Genomic DNA, 17,338 nt, shown 5'->3' with positions numbered 1-17,338 from the left:
AATTTTTAATGGGAGAATGATAGAATTATCAACATTAACCTTGAATGAAAAATATTTAATATTTTTATTTTATGATATTGTAATTGCATCTTCAAGAGGTGAACATCTAGTGCTAATAGTTACAAGATAAAATAGGACAAGACACCTCTTAGGTGTCCACTTTTGGGAATGTGAAGAGTTGTGAGTTGGGAACCCAAGATTAGAAGGTGAAAAGTTATTTCTTGTGTGATCTGAAGAGTCATCAAGGAGTTACAATGCATTAGACAAATTGAAGATTTAAGTGGCTATACGATAGACACTCATTTTGGAGCCATGAAAATTATATTATTTTATTATCATGTTTAATGGTTGTCCATTATCCTAGGCATGATTTTTTTCAAGTGGTTTCTTGCTTCTTATTTTGGTATACCACAATGTTTTCTCTCTCACAAGTTTCTATAAATTGGAGCATTGAGATGGTAGTATGGTATTGATTTCTTGTAGGTAATAGGGTGTTACCAAGTTGGTCAAAGGATAATGGAGAAGTGTATAATTGTACATCTCTATATTGAAGATAATTAATATAGTTTCCAACTTTCTTGTGTGGAGTTTTTTTTTTCAAACAAGTTTCTCCACATTTATGATTTGTTGATTTTTATATTACAATTGAACATGCAATCACATAATCTCAATTTGGTAATCTTATTTTCATACGTGCAATCACTTGCATAAGTTAATATTTCAGCTTTACTTCACCTAGTTTTCAACAATGTTTTAACTACAAGAATACATGTGTCATCACATTATTATCTCTTTAATTGCAAAATTGTGCATTAATCATATTTTCTCATCATTATAAGTTCATTCCATCATATTTCAACTAATAAACATACACTTGTGTTGGTATTCATCATATCACTAATAATTATATTAAGTGCTTTATATTTATAATAAACTAGGGAATGTCATGAAGTTTATATGAAAAGTGTGAAAGTCTAACAATTTTTAGGAAATAATCAAAACAAGCAGTAACAATTAAAAGGGTATGAAAGTGTAACAATTTTTAGGAAATAATCAAAACAAGAAGTAACAATTAAAAGGGTAATTAAAGGTCTCATCACTCCCCCCCCCTCCCCAACTCAATTTTTTTCTTTTCCTCAAGTAGGAGGTGACATTTGATTTTATATCTTGGCTAATTCTTTGAAGTCTCCCAAGTGGTGATGCTAGTGTGTTGAGTAGTTGTATTCTAGTAGAATTATTTCATATTTTTTTATCATATTCCATATGGTATTATTTTCCACTTCACCATAAGGTGCACTCCCTTGCTTATGAAGGATAGATCTATTGGTGTGATTGGCATAACTGATGCTGAAGAAGAATGTTGATGAACCAGTAAAGGACTGTTGGTAATGATATAGTGATGAAGAGATTGAGATTATTGTCTTAATGACTTTGATTTGTTATTTATGTTGTCATTGATGGCAAACTATGTGGCAACTATGTTATTCATGTTTATTTTGTCATCTAAGCCTTTTTGGTCTACCGGAAATGCCTTATCGGTAATGAAGACAGTGAACTAGGAATTAGGATCTTAACCCATAAATGTGGAAATATTTTGGTTGGTTCTAGTGATTGGTGATGAGTCAAGTTTTGAGGTTTGGAACATGTATTTGTATCATTTTAATGTATCTTTGGCCAAAACCGCATCTTGCTTTGATTATCGGAAATCATGAATATGATTTATGTTGTATTTTTTGTAGGGTTTAAGAACAGATATTCGATTTTTATGATCGGTAATGATTTTGAGTTTGGTGGTGTATTACATTATGCTTGTAAGTTGGTGATGACATGGTTCAACCGTGTGAAGTGTTTGAATGATGTTTTGGCATGATCAAAGAGAGAATTTATTAGGAATGTGTGAAGTGCTTAGCAGAATGAGCTAAGGGTTTGAAAGTGTATTAGATTGAGGTGCGGTGATCATTTAATGACTGATATTGTCTTAAAAATTGTTATGATGATCTATGATGATCTGTATTATAAATTCATTTGAATTTTGATGTATCTAGGGTTTTGTAACCGACTAAGTTGTAAAGGTTATTTAGGTCGATATATTTGATGTTTGTTGTGTTGGTGATTTGAGAAAAGAGTGTGAAGTCGAACCAGTGTGGTGAATCTACAAGAGTGTAGCAGATTGGAGCTGAATTGGGTCTGAACAAGCAATTAGTTCTATTTCCAGGTCATTCATTTTTTGTTCCCTAAAAGTTGCAGTAGACAAAATCCCTTAACCAGGTAGGTTCTAATAGGCCTTAAATTGTAAATCCATTAATCGGGTAGCTCAACATCTGAGTCTTAAATCCTCTTGTGAGGTTGCTTCTAATAGGGCTCATCATAGCAATCCCTTAATTGGGTGACTCCTAATAGGGTCTGCTCCTAACAAGGCATCATTGTAAGCTCCTAACCGGGCTAGGCTCCTAACAGGGTGCATTTCGAAAGAGTGCACATTTTTTGTGGGTACCAATTGCCACTGTGGTTTTTACCTATTTGGGTTTCCATATGAAAATTTTGGTGCTCATGTGGTGAATTCTTTTGATGTGTTGTTTTGATTTACTTTTAGTTTATGCATGTTCATGAGCACTTAATGAGCAATTCTAATAAATCAGTCTAGCAGTTGGATATCAGTGATTATCGGTACTGGTAAATAGTTTATTACTAGTTTGTGATTGTTTTGGTGAAGTTTTATAAGTTTAAGTTTAAGTTTAAGTTGTGAATTCTTGTTAATATTGATTCACCACCACTTTCAGTATTAATGGGATCCTCCTAGATTAACAATTGGTATCAGAGCATTAGGTCCATTGTGTGCAGAAGCTTAACAATTTGAGAAAAAGATCTTGAGAAAGATGATGAAGAAGGAGGGTCCCAAGTTTACCAAGGACAACTACCAGATATGGAGTGATCGGATGAAGATATATATGGCTCCTACTACCAGTCCCTTGACACCTAATGAGCTTAAGAAACAACAAGAAAACATCCATGCACTTGAAGAAATTGTAAGTACTTTGTCTGACTCTGAGTATATATATGTTCATGGATTAGAAACTGCATTTGAACTATGGGAGAAGTTAGGTTTGATTTATGGAAGTGATGAACATGTACAAAGGGCTAAGGAAGAAAGTCTTTGAGATAAATTTGATTATATGAGAATGGTTGATGGTGAGAATATAGCACAATATGGACAAATGATGAAGGAATTTGTAGGTGGTATTAAGAGTGTTGGAGGTAAAGTTGAAGAAGATATTGTTGTTAATAAGATGCTTAGAACTCTCTTACCACAATATGCTATTAGGGTATCTGCAATACAAGAGTTGAGATCTATTTCTAAAGATAAAGTTACTGTTGATTTCCTTATTGGTAAATTAACTAAATTTAAATTAAACAATTTTGATAATAGTGTTTCCAAGCCATCTAAATCTTCTTTTAAGGCTTCTCTAACTGGTACATCTGTGAAGAAAGGAAAGGATATTTGTCATAATCATGACTGTAGGTCTAGTCATGACGGTAGCAGAGGAGATGGTGATGATGAATATCATTTGATGGAACTTGAGGCATTATTGGCTAAAATATTTCTTAGAGACACTGGTAATTACCTCTCTTCTTGTAGCCATTGAATAGATCATATGGTAGCCAAGATTTGTTCTTGGGTATCCGGATTACCTATAATTGCAAAATAAGTGTTCAATATGTTGTCAAAGATTGAATGGATTTAGTTTGAGGGTTAGTGAAACCAACTTTTCTATTTCATTGTACTATCACATCTAATATCCCTTGCCGATTTTATTTTGGATGAATGAATACAACACTTGTGATTGCAAATCCCCTACATAAATTATTGAGTTTCATTTGATATCATAGGGAACAACATAGTTGTTCAGATAAAATTCATAAAGTGAATTCTATAACTCAAGAGTAAGTGCTGAAAAATACTAAAAAAATTGAGGGGAAACCATAGAGAATTGTAAATAACAATATAACTGCATGAATTGAAAGCTCTAAATTTCTCTCTTAAGAGCAAAGAGTAATGTTTTTTAGATGTCTTGCATTGAAATAATTTTTGGTTTAGAGATGTGTGTTAAATTCTTGGACTTTCAATTTACTTGTTTCCTCATTCTTGTTGTTAGCTTCATAATCAAATTTTTGTCATGTTTTTTCCTTCTATTTCTTCCATTTTTCCTCTTGTTACTTCAAATGTTGCACCTACTCCCACAACTAAAAATAAATGGCTAGCCAAGAGAATCTAAGAGGGTTATGATGCATAAATCTTGTATTGCCTTTCCACATATATCCTCAATTGCATCTATAGTGACTATTTTAGTAACTGCTCCAACCCTATCTCATGTTGCAAGTATGACCCTTACTTCTCTTGCAATAATGTTCCCCTTTATAAATTTTCTAGCTACATGCATAAATAGTGTCCCTCGCCTTGTTCTTCTTCTCAATCTAGAATTGGTTAATCAAATGAATTCTCCACAATAATTGTAGAAAATTAGGATTCTAATTGTTTAATTAGGTGCTCATAATGTACAAACATGTCCTCTCTTGCAAAACTAGTCCCAATTTTGATTAAAAATGGTTTAGGTCTTGAAGGTGTTGTCTTAGTGGTCATTTTCCCCCTTTTAAGGTGATGAGATCACTTAAGGGGTTTTGAGGGAGACTTTTTTTCTCGTGGTAATAAATAGGGGTTGCTTCCTTTTTCTTGTGTTTCTAGGAGAGGCATAGTTTGGTTTATTTCCTTTTACATTTACAATAGAGGTTTGGGCTACATTTCATTTTCTCGGTGCAACTATAGTTGTGGTTGTAATGGTGGATATGATTGTATTTCTAGGAGGAGATGAATGTTTAGGAAGTGGGTTTGATGACCTATACTTTGAACTTGGGTTTTGACATAACACATCCTCACTCAGACGAACTATGGATTTTGAGGAGCCTGTTGGTTTAAGGGAAGGTTCTTTCATATGAGAGGCTACATGATATGTAGATGCTACATGTTCAGATGAGGCTAAAAGTTCAATACTATATTTTTCAACATTTTGTCCCACCCCATGAAAACTCAATCTTGTCGTTTATTTGTTGGTCAATGGGTGGTCATGAGGTCTAATATTCATCCCAAATTTTACTCTTTTTTAAGACTAAAATTCTTCCCATGACATGTTTAGAAAGTGAGCATTCAAACATCTTATAACAAGTAATTAAATTAAATAATAGTGTGACAATGTAATTACCTTATATTTTTTTATATTTAGTGTCCATTAATGATAGTAAATGGTTGAGATCATTGGGTACATTCACAAGTTGAGCATGCATCAAATGACTAAACTTAGTCAAGTGAATTGTATATGGCATGGAATGACTTCCTTCATAGGTCAAGTATTTAATAATGTAGATGGAAGCACATGTCCATATCTAAGATAATGAGAGGTGTCTTGTGCCATGTGAAGAAGATTCGAATAGTTGTTGGATGTTGTCGACTGTTTGCTGGAACAATGTTTTGTCATTGATGTCAACATACTCTTCTATGTATTCCAATATTGCAGTTTGGTTGAATGAGTTGCCTTGGTCAGTGTGTTGTAGTTGAGCTATTGTGATTTAATGGGTTTTGAGATAAGTATCTCTAGTTGATTCAACATAAGTTTCAATGGTTCACATGATGTTTTGATCGAGTTATGAGATCTAGTATTGAGATTGATATTCAGTTGTACATGTTATTTAGTATTCTAGTTTGTCCTCTGAATTGCTTCAAAATTGTTATATCTTTAGTTGTAGATGCAAGGGATGTGTTTTATATGTTGATGTGTGTCCTCAGTTTGATTGGTTCATGATTTGGAAATCCACAAGCCAATCTTTCATGTTGACAACTAGTTATGATGGTGTTCTTGAGCTCCGATGTTGAGATGGTGATGATTATGGTAATTCGAGTTATTTTGGTTGTTGTGGTGCAATTCATGTTGCTTGTGAATATCTCTAGATCGTGTTCTATGTGTATTGGTGGTCCGCATTTAATATTGTGTGCGTTATTGAAGATTTTATTTGTCTAGTGATGTTCTTCGTGTTATGTGACATTCTTGGTGATTTTAGCATGTTCCAAATGATCGAAGCGTAAATGATGGAGGTGTTGCGTGTTTGCGGTGTTAATTTGGGTTCAAACTATATCTGAGCTAATTTTTTTGGTCTATATATGTTGTTATAGCATGTGAGCTTATTATTTTATAATTTGTATTGAGGGTTCACCCAACCTTGAAATATAGGTTGATGTCTTATATAAATAAATGTAATAATCATGAAGATGTATGTTTGCGATCCTTGAGTGTGTGTATGATCAAGTTGTATGTGTCAACAAGTGATTTTATCTTTCAAAAGTGTGAAGGAGATAAGAGAAGTGTTATAGAGCAAACTGTGTGCTTAACCGAAATTGTACTTAGGCATATGGAGATGCTATTTTCACAGTTCATGTAATTTGGATTGTTGTCCAAATGTTTTTGTAAGTCAGTGAGACTTCTTGTAAGGTAGTGAGACTTCCCTAAAGGTTGTAGCCTTTCTGAGTCTCTTAATTAAGCAACAAGCTCTAGGCAGTGTGCTTGAATTCATGTGCAGTCCCCATTGTAATATTTCATTTACTCTTAACAGGGTATTACCTCATTGTGGTTAGGTTCCCACCATGGTTTTTCCCTTAATCAGGTTTTCCATGTCAAAAATATTGGTGTTATGTGTGTTATTGATGTGGTGTTGTTTCATGTTTTAACTGTTAATTATCATATTTGATATGTGGTTTATGTTGCAAAAAGTTTTTGTGCAAACTAATTCGGGGCCCCCTCTCAGTTTGTTGCATTGTTGCCAACAATTTGTATCAGAGCTAGATCCTTCAGAAGAAGTTTGAATGCTTGAGGAGATCCAAGATGACAACCTTTGGTTTCAAGAAGGATAGTCTGAGATTTAATGGAATGAACTACACTCTCTGGAAAAGCCAAATGCAATGTCATTTGAGATGCATTAGAGAAGAGTACTGGAAGATTACTAAGAATGTATACAATGTTCCTCTGAATGGTCCTACTACTTTGGATGAGATAAAGGAATTTGAATACAATATTAGAGCTAAGGAAGCATTGATGAGTGCCTTTTCAGATTCTGAGATGACAAATGTGATGGATTTATAAATTGCACATGAGATCTAGATAAAATTGGAGACCTTGCATGAAGGTGATAGTCATGTGAAGATTGCTAAGTTGTAGATATTGAAGGGTAAACATGAGAACCTAAAGATGAGTGAAGATGAGAATAATACCTCTTTTATGCAGAAAGTGAATGAGTTTGTGTGTGGAATCAGATGTGTCAGTGGAGTATTAGAAGAATTTGAGATTTTTGCTAAAGTATTGAGATCCTTGCCTCCTGCTTACAAACATAAAGTTGTTGCAATTGATGAGATCTGGACTATGACAAATGTGACAAGAGACATGTTGATTGGTAAACTTGTTGTTTTTGAGTTGAGTGAGTTTGGAGACTCTCTTCCTAAGACTGAATCTGCATTCAAAGCTACTATTTCTGGGAAGCAGAGATATGATCTGGGAGAGAGTTCTACAAGAGTATCTAGATATGAGAAAGAGTTGAAAGATATGGAAGATCAAGAAAGAGAGCTTGAGGAGCTTGAAGCACTTATTGCCAGAAGATTGCTTAAAGGTGCCAGTAAGTATGAAGGGAAGTTACCTCTTAAATTTTTTTCATATAATAAGATAAGACATTTTGCATCAAGGTGTCCGGAAAGAGACGAAAATCCTAAAAATTCATTTAAGCTATATAAGCCTAAATATCAGAAGAAGTGTTATTATGTTGTTGAGGAAGGTGTGACAAATGATGAGTCGGATAAGGGAAATTCAGGAGAAGAATTTATGTTAATTTCTATCAAGGAAGATGAACCTATAACTATATATTCTACAAGTTGCATTAATGAGGAGAAAGTTTTAGCTACTAAAGTTAAGGAGAAAGATGAATGGGTAATTGACAGTGGTTTCTCTCATCATATGATAGGTGACAAGAGTAAATTTGTAAAATTTGACAAGTATGATGGTGGTTTAGTAAGATTTGGTGATAAATGAGCTTGTGTAATTCATGATAGAGGTTCTATTTCTCTTGATGGTAAGCACAATACTTATGATGTGTTTTATGTTGAAGGATTAAATTATAATCTTTTGAGTGTTGGTCAGATGGTTGATAAGGGATATAACTTGCAATTCAAGAATAGCAAATGTGAGATCTTGAGTAGCTTCAGAACTGAGATCGCATCAAGGACAAAGACTAAAGGTAATATCTTTCACTTAAATGTTGGTGGTAAAAGTCGTTTGATTGCTCAGATCAATGAAATTTGGTTATGGTATAAAAGGATGTATCATGTAAATTTTGACTGCATGGTTAAGATAAGTTCTACTCAAGCAGTGAGAGATCTATCGAAGTTGATAAAGCCTTCTAGTCTGGTATGTAATGAATGTCAATTAGGGAAGCAAGCAATAGTTACTTATAAGAGAAAACAATATAATTCTAATGGATTGTTGGATCTTGTGTATACTGATCTGTGTGGTCCTTCTAGAGTAGGAAGCTTGCAGGGTTAAGAGAAGAGTTGATGACCGTGTGTAGTCCCTTTGAGCCAAGTTAAGAAATGTCTGATGACAGTGAATATGATGGACAACAGTTGCAGAACTCTCAACTCTTGATGGTTGCACTCTCCTCCATTTGTTTCTCTCCTCTGTTTCCAACCGCTTGCCCTCTCCTCCTTCTTTGGCTTCGTTCGTTTCTCTCCCTTATGTTGAAACTATTTCCCACAAGATATCAAAAATCCTTTTGAAAAAAGGTCTTCGTTGTGCCTTCAAACCCATCTCTACCATAAAGAGGCATGTTCCCCCGCTTAAGGACACTAGGGATGCCTTTTTAGATTCAGGTGTCTACAAGATTGTATGCTCTTGTGGCACCCCATACATAGGAGAAACATGTTGATCATTCATCACTAGAATTAAATAGAATGGCGCCAACATAAAGCTTGAACATGCCCTCAAATCGGCCTTAGCTAAGCATTCATCAACCACCAAGCATCATATTTGTTTGGAGGACACTCAAATATTGTGTAGGGAGGACAACTTTTTTTAAAGGAAAGTGAAAGAGGCTATTGAAATTATCAATCATCCCTCCAATCTTAATTGTGATGATGGGTTGAACCTTCATATCTCTTAGCACCCGTTGCTTTCATTCCTCAAGTATCATCACCACCCCCCTCCTTGACTTCTTCCCCTCTTCCTCTTTTGTTTTGCTCCCCCTCTCCCATTTCCTCCCTCCCTTTGGTTGGGTTCTGTCTCTTTCTCTCTTTGCCTTAGGGTTGCCCTCATATATATATATATGTGTGTGTGTGTGTGTGTGTGTGTGTGCACCTTTAGTTTTTGATGTTTTTATTTTTATTTTTATTGTGTATGTATATATGTATATATGTATGTATATGTGTATGTGTATGCGTATGTGTATGTGTATGTGTCACACACACACACACACACACACACACACACACATATAAGGATACAACTATATTTATACATTCATTTATACACATATATGTATGCATGCAGGTATGTATGTGTGTATATATATGTATATAAATACATATATAAACATATATACTTACATAGATATATATTTGTAGATGTTCCTTTTTTATTTATATTTTTTAGTTGTTGTGTTGTGCTTAATTTTGTAGGTTCTTGTTTTTTTTATATTTTCCTTCTCCTTTTTGTTACTAGCTTTTCCTTTATTCTTTTTCTTTGGGTTGTTATTCTATAAGTTTTTGTCCTCTAGCTTTTAGGTGGTCTCATTAACTATTTGGTTTTTACTCCTTTGTTTGTTTTTTCTATTATTTTTTTCCTTGATCTTCGTGCCCTCCTCTACCCACATCTCTTTTTATTCTCTCTCAAATCTGCAACTCGCTATTTTTCATCTCCTTGAAATTCTTTTTCATCTTGATGATGAATCGCGGAGTGTGATTCGAAACGTTGATAAAAAAAATTACACACGCAATCGAATCCAGAAAAATTCAAAAGTAATTTTTATTTCAAGATTAATCAAAATAACATTTTGATTGTTGAAGTTTTTGTTGATGACATTATTTATGGAGGAAATGATTGTCTATGTAAAAAATTTGCTGAAGAGTTGCATAATAAGTTTAAGATGTCTATGATTGGTGAAATGAAATTATTTTTGGGACTACAAATTACTCAGTTGGATAAAGGTATTTTCACATCTAAGTTTAAGTATGTAAAGGAACTATTGAATCAATTTGGTTTTGAGGACTCTAAGCTTGTCGGAAGACCTATGGCAACCAGATGTAAGTTGAAAAAGGATGATGATTCTCTGAAAGCTAATCAGACTAGATATAGATCCATGCTTAGTGGTTTGTTGTATTTGATTCAAAGTAGATCTAATATAATGAATGTTGTGTGTCATGTTGCTAAATTTCAAGGTGATCCTAAGGAATCTCATGTTATTGCTATAAAAAAGATATTCAAATATTTGAAAGGGATAGTTGATTTTGGTTCGTGGTATTCTAAGAATGATGATTTCAGTTTGAGTGTTTTTACATATGTTGATTGGGTAGGTGATGTTGATGACTAAAATAGTACTATAGGTGGTGCATTTGTTTTGGGTAAGAAGTTGGTCTCTTGGCAAGTAAGAAAAAAAATGTCATTTCCTTATCTACTGCAAAAGCTTAATACATTATTGCTGCTAGCAATTGCCATATATTGTGATAATTCAAGTGTTATCAATATTTCAAAGAATCCAGTGTTGCATTCCTAAACAAATAATATATCAATCAAGTTTCATTTCTTGAGAGAGAAGGTAAATGAGAAATAAGTCACACTGGAGTATGTATCAACAAAGAAACAAATTACAGATATCTTTATGAAACCTTTGCCTAAAGATACTTTTGAGTATCTCAAAGAGAAGTTAGGGGTAATTTCCCCTCGTGATAAGAACTAAGATGCATGGATTTACATCGGTCCGGTGAACTTCATAGAGATATCTTGTGATCTGGATTGATGAGTGAGACTACTACACAGGGGGAGTAGTCAGTATGGTGTTTCAGATATTTAGTTGTGGATATTATTAAGATTTGTCTTTGGCATTGTTGTCAAAGGGGGAGAGAGAAATGTGAAAAATTGCTATATCCTATGTTGATCTCAAGGGGAGATTTTTTTTTGAAAAATGTTGGTTGTTGATTTCTTTTTTGTATTGATTACTTTTCACATTCATATATTTTTATAATGCCAAAGGGGGATATTTTTAGATGTTGTTGAGTGTTTGCTGGAATAGTGTTTTGTCATTGATGTCAACATACTCTTTTGTGTATTCCAGTGTTGCAGTTTGGTTAAATGAGTTGGTTTGGTCAGTGTGTTGCAGTTGAGCTATTATGGTTTAATGAGTTTTGAGATAAGTATCTCTAGTTGATTCAACATAAGTTTTAGTGGTTTGCATGATGTTATGAGATCTAGTATTGAGATTGATATTCAGTTGTTCGTGTTATTCGGTATTTTGGTTTGTGCTTTGAATTGCTCTGGAATTGCTATATCTTTAGTTGCATATGTATGGGATGAGTTATGGATGTTGATGTGTGTCCTCAATTCAATTGGTTCATGATTTGGAAATCCACAAGCGAATATTTCATGTTGACAGCTAGTTATGATGGTGTTCTTCAGCTCCAGTGGTGAGTGTTGGCAATCGACACTTAATTGGTCGGTTTCAATATGTTGTCATTGATGGCAACATGGAAACTTGTTCTAGTTTCATTTTTTGGTTGAGTTGTGTATCAGTAGGCACTTCACAGACACTTCACTGGCACCGGTACCGATGGGATGAAAGGAATTTCTTTGGTTACTAGCAATGCAGGCCGACATGGTTTAGAATCAGGTTATCGGTATTGGAGGTCGACATCTTTTGGATTTGACATTGGTAATTGTTTTTGATATTCATGTATTTATGTTATCTAGCCGACATGTATATTAATATTGTAATTATTTTTGTAAGCCAACATAAGGCATGATAAATTGTAAAGGGTATATAAGTCAGTAGGTTAGATCATTTTGATATATCATGTGAATATGTATTAGGAAGGAAATAATTAAGGAGATGTGAAATATATGAGAGAGATCATGTATGTGAGGATATCTATGTAAAGGGGTATTTTGGTAAGGGTTTAGGGTTTTAGACCAAAACAGACAGAGCTTAACCGAAACTGTATTCAGGCATAAATTATGTTATCTCAACAGTTCATTCATTTCTCCAAGTTGTAGTTTGGATTTGTATGTAGTCAGTGAGGCTCCTTTTGTGATTGAGCAGTGTGCTCTAGGCTGTAAGTTTTTCTGCAAGTGCAGGCCCCTATATTTTGTAATATCTCTTCATATGACCAGTGAATTGATATTGTGGGTCACAAATCCCACTGTGGTTTTTCCTCTTTGAGGTATTCCACGTATAATTATGTGTGTGATGATATTCATTTATGTGATTGGCTTATTGGTTGCTTTACTTATTTCAATTCTATATGTACTGGTATATCGGTTGGTGTATGCATGTTTTAATAAGGTTAAAATTCATCATACCAGTAGAACACTGATTCACCCCCCCCCTCTCAATGTTCTTGGATTCCAACAATTGGTATCAGAGTCTTGTGTCTCGGAGGAAGTTTAACAACTTGAGGAAGATCCTGAATCCGAAATCCATGGATATGAGTTTGGAAAAGCAACTTGAGGTAGCACTTGAAAATTATGATGCTGAAAGGATAAAGAACCTGAAGTTACAAAATAAATTGAATTATACTTGAGAATTCATTCTTGTCCTACAGGAGAGGTTGTCATCTGTTCAAGCTAGGAGGAAGGAACTTTTGCAAAATTAGGATGATGAAGAGAAAGATGCACTAAAGGAAGAGTGTCAGAAGCTTAGTCGGGAGAACATGGTCATGAGAAATGAAATGCAAGCTATAACTATGAGAATGTCTAAGGAGATTGAAGACCAGAAGAAAAAGGAAGAAAATCTTGCTATATCTCTGAAGAACAAATTTGAAGAATGTGGTAGGTTGGTTCATGAGAATGATATGTTGAGAACTAATTTAGTACAATCCCAGAGTAATGAACAAGAGCTTGAGAGACAGATGATAATTTCGAGAGATGATCTAACTATTGCAAGTGAGTATAAAGAAAAATTCAAGATTAGTTCATCACAATTAGATGAGTTATTGAAGAGAGAAAGGCAGAATGGAGATTCAAGTGGACTTAGATTTGTACAAGGACAAAGTTTCGGTACTACAAATGAAGATCAAAACCATAAGGAAGATTAATGCTTATAAATTTAATGGTAGATGTTTTGTTTGTAACAATTTGGTCACATGGCTAGGCAATGTAGAAATAGAGCAAATCGGAACAATAATTTTGCTCCCGATCAATGTTCTAAATGCAATAAGAATGGTCATAAAACAAAAGATTGTAGAACGAATGTTAAGTGTTATGCATGTGGAAAATTTGGACATATGGCTAATCAGTGCAGGTCAAGCAATTATATCGGTTTTAGCAAAGCAATTTAAAAGAACAATGTTACATGTTGTGCATGTAATGAGGTTGGACATATTACTTAATTTTGTAGAAGCAACAATCCACTGATTGGTAATAGAGGATCAAGTGAGAAAGGGAAAGAAAAGGTTAATGAAATCTGACAAGATCACACCCAGAGATGGGTCAAGAAGTCAGAAGATCAATCTGCAGATAAGAATGCACTGGTTACTTATCCAGCAGAGGAGGTTGCTCCTACACTGACAAGAAGCTCAACCGGTAACTGAGGTAGATGCCTTAGAGGTAGGCAAAATTCATGAAGATGTTGCATATGCCTCGGGAAGAGGTTCTGGAAGATGTTATAGACATTGGAGATGCTTATCCAGCATGGAAATGTTTGTTCGAAGATCCAGTATCTTCCACTAGAAATCATTTATATCAATGATGGATTAGGGTTTTTATTCGAGGTTAAAAGGTTAAATCTACTTCATTTTTTATCACCTTGCATTCAGAGTGATTCAGAGCGATTAAGAGCGAGTCTAAGGTGATTTAGTGCGATCAGATATCTTCTTGAACAATCTCACTAGTGATTGAAAGAGGTCTTTAGGGTCTTTCACCGATAATAATTCACAGGTATTTATCTTCAATCATGGAAGCGGGATCATCATTTGTACCTATCTTTGTTGAAAATCCAACTGTAGTTGAGGTCAAGGACCGTCCTAGACCGGCTATCAAGAGATATCCGCATGTTGCTATCCTGGACAATTCGGTTGAAGCCTTTTCCCGTGTTCCGGAAAGAGTTGTGTATGTTGAAGATGTTAGAGCATACATTCACTGTCACATTGAGGATCTGGGAACGTTTGATATCAAGAGCATGTATATGAATGGGTTGATGGGAGATTTTGGATGGATTAAGCCAGAGTACAAGCACATTAAGGATTTAGGGTTCGCCGACATTCTGGACATTCTAGAATTTGAAGATGAAATCATTAGGTATGTTTTGAGCAGAGTGCATGGAGAGTTTATTTGGTTGGATAGACCATATAAGATTACAAAGGAGGCCATCATAGCAATCAATGGTTTACCACATGTTGGGCAGTGTCAGGAGAAGGTCTCTAATGATCATGTCAACAAAATCACCAGCGCAACATCAGACAGACGATCAATGAGAATCAATACTATCACCGACACAAACATCAGATTCAGTAGCATGGTCATTGATTACAAGGTAACACAATCAAACCGACTGAATTCTATTTCTATCTCCTACATTTACACAACTTATAAGATGATGAAATAAAATGAAAAGTTGGATTTATGTGGTTGGATGTTGGATGAAATGTTGACAAACCTAGAAAAGATTAAAGGAGAAAAGAAAGGAACTTTCCGGTATGGTAACCTAATTGTCCGTTTAATGCTATTTTTTATCAATGAGACTCCCAGTTTTGGGAAGAGACCATGGACATTTGATATCCTGGTAGGGAGGCAACTGAAACAGTCTATTGCTTCATTGGGTAGTTAGAGAGATGATAAAATTTGGGGTTATTTTAAGCATTTCAAAAAGCTATGAAATCTAGAGAGAGGGTTCCTAAGAACATTGTTGAGAAATACTCAACTGACATATGCTTCATGGTTAAGAAAGATGAAACACTCAGGGAAGCGGTCAAACCCTGGAAGATCTAGATTGAGGAGATGGGTTATGAAGTTGATGCACAAATTTTAGATGCTTATGCAAAGATGCTAATTGATGCACTGGTAGATGAAACTGTCAAAACCTTTGGTACTGCAAAGCAGAAGATACAAGAGGTTGAAACTGAGTTAAACCCAAAGAAGAGAGAGAAGCGGGAAGGTAAGGCAAATAAGTTTGTTGAAAAGGTTTCACAAGACATCAAAGCATTGATTGATGTTGTCCCAGAGAAAGGCAGAAAGAGAAAAGAACCAGAAATGTTTATTGAACCTATTATAGTTGAATCTGCATCTGAAGATGACACACCCTTGGCATTTAAATGGGTATTAAGGAAGAAAACTGATGAAACTAAGGTAGAGGCTAAGAAGCAACCAGTTAAGGGAGTTACATTCAAGTTATCGGCAAAGAGAAGAGCTCCAAAGGAAACATCTTCAGCCCCATCCGATACTGGAAGGAGAAAGAAGAAGGATGACATTGATCTGGCAATTGAATCTAGTATGTAACTATCATTCCACCAAAGACTTGTGCAGAGTTAGTTGATGAAATTACTAAAGATGGTATATTAAAGAATGTATAATTTGATTATGAACATTTAGAAGATGATGAACAAAGAGAAGTAAAGGAATCAATTTTGTTATATTTGAATATTTATTAGAAAGCCTTGATAGAAAATGAAAATCAAATACCGCCAAAATTGTATGATATGTTAGATGTTAGGAGACTATCAGCAATGCAAGAGGACAAACATATAAACATTCAAGAGTTGTTATCTATTTGTGTTTCTATTGCTCGATAGGAGATGGATAAGACACTTGAAGTTGCAGATAGGAAAAACGTTAACAATAAACATAGAATAATTAGTTTTATGTTAGGAAGGGTAAATGAGATAATCAAGGAGATCCAAAAGACATGGGTTAAGTTCTTTGAAGAGAACCGTGGTTTTTATACTTCACTAGAATCTAAGACAGATACTGCAGACATCCCAGTTGAAGGAAAAGGAAAAGGTATTATGGGTACTTCACCCTCAATTTTGAAAAACATTAAGATAGTGGAAATTGAGCCTCCGGTAGTTACAAATGTATAGACAAATGTTGAGATACTGGTAGATACAAAGAGTGTAAAGGTTGATAATGTACAAGATACTAATGTTAAGGACAACAGTCCTCTAGATACAAATGTAAAGGATGAGGTTATAGTTCCTAGGGAGGAATTGATAGTTACTGAGACTGCACCAAGTGGCGAAGCCACTGATGCAAGTGAGGAAGCTACAAAGGTTAAATAATTAGAGGAGAAGAAAGAGGAATCCAACAGGGAACCGGTAGTGAGTCCATCATTGTTGTCAATTGACACCTCGCACGTTGAAAAGAAAAGCATAACCGAGATGAGTTCTACCGAACTCCTGATGATGGTTGCATAGAAAATGATGAAGGAAGGATCTATGGATAAAAGAATTATTGATTAGTTTATCACTATTTTGCATAGACTAGTCTCGGAGTACAAGATTGATAGAGAAGTGAGCCCATTTGACAAGCTTAAGACAATCACTGAACACATTTCAAAGGATTTCCAATCCTTGCAACAGATATCAAACCGGCAAGCACTGGAGAGATTCACACAACCAAAGAGAGCTACATTTGATCAAATGATTGAGTCTGAGAGGAAGGAAATTAATGATAAGTTGAAATTGATAGATCATTCTTTAAAGGAGTGTACAAATATGTATAGAGTATGTTGTAACACAAATTTACTTACATTTAATTTGGATAAGAAGATTAAGGAATCTCAGGAGAAAATTGTATGTATAGCAAATTATTTTGATGGATTGAATTCATTGACTACATCCATTGATGGTCAGATTTTGGTTTTGGAAGCCCAAGTTTCTGCTCTTGAGAAGGAAAAAGTCAAAATCATAAGAAGAGCCAACAGTCTTAGAGGTTTGGTGAGTCCCCGGTTGGATTCACTTAGTGCACATAAGAAGGAATGTATAGATATGGTTGGTAAGCCCACACCGACAAAGTTAAATGAGAAAGAGTCATTTGCCCATATGCTAAATGGA

Source organism: Cryptomeria japonica, chromosome 1 (assembly GCF_030272615.1).
Source record: "Cryptomeria japonica chromosome 1, Sugi_1.0, whole genome shotgun sequence".
In the NCBI taxonomy this organism is placed as follows: domain Eukaryota; kingdom Viridiplantae; phylum Streptophyta; class Pinopsida; order Cupressales; family Cupressaceae; genus Cryptomeria; species Cryptomeria japonica.
The sequence above is the reverse complement of the archived record's forward strand: the minus strand, read 5'-3'. Positions refer to the sequence as shown.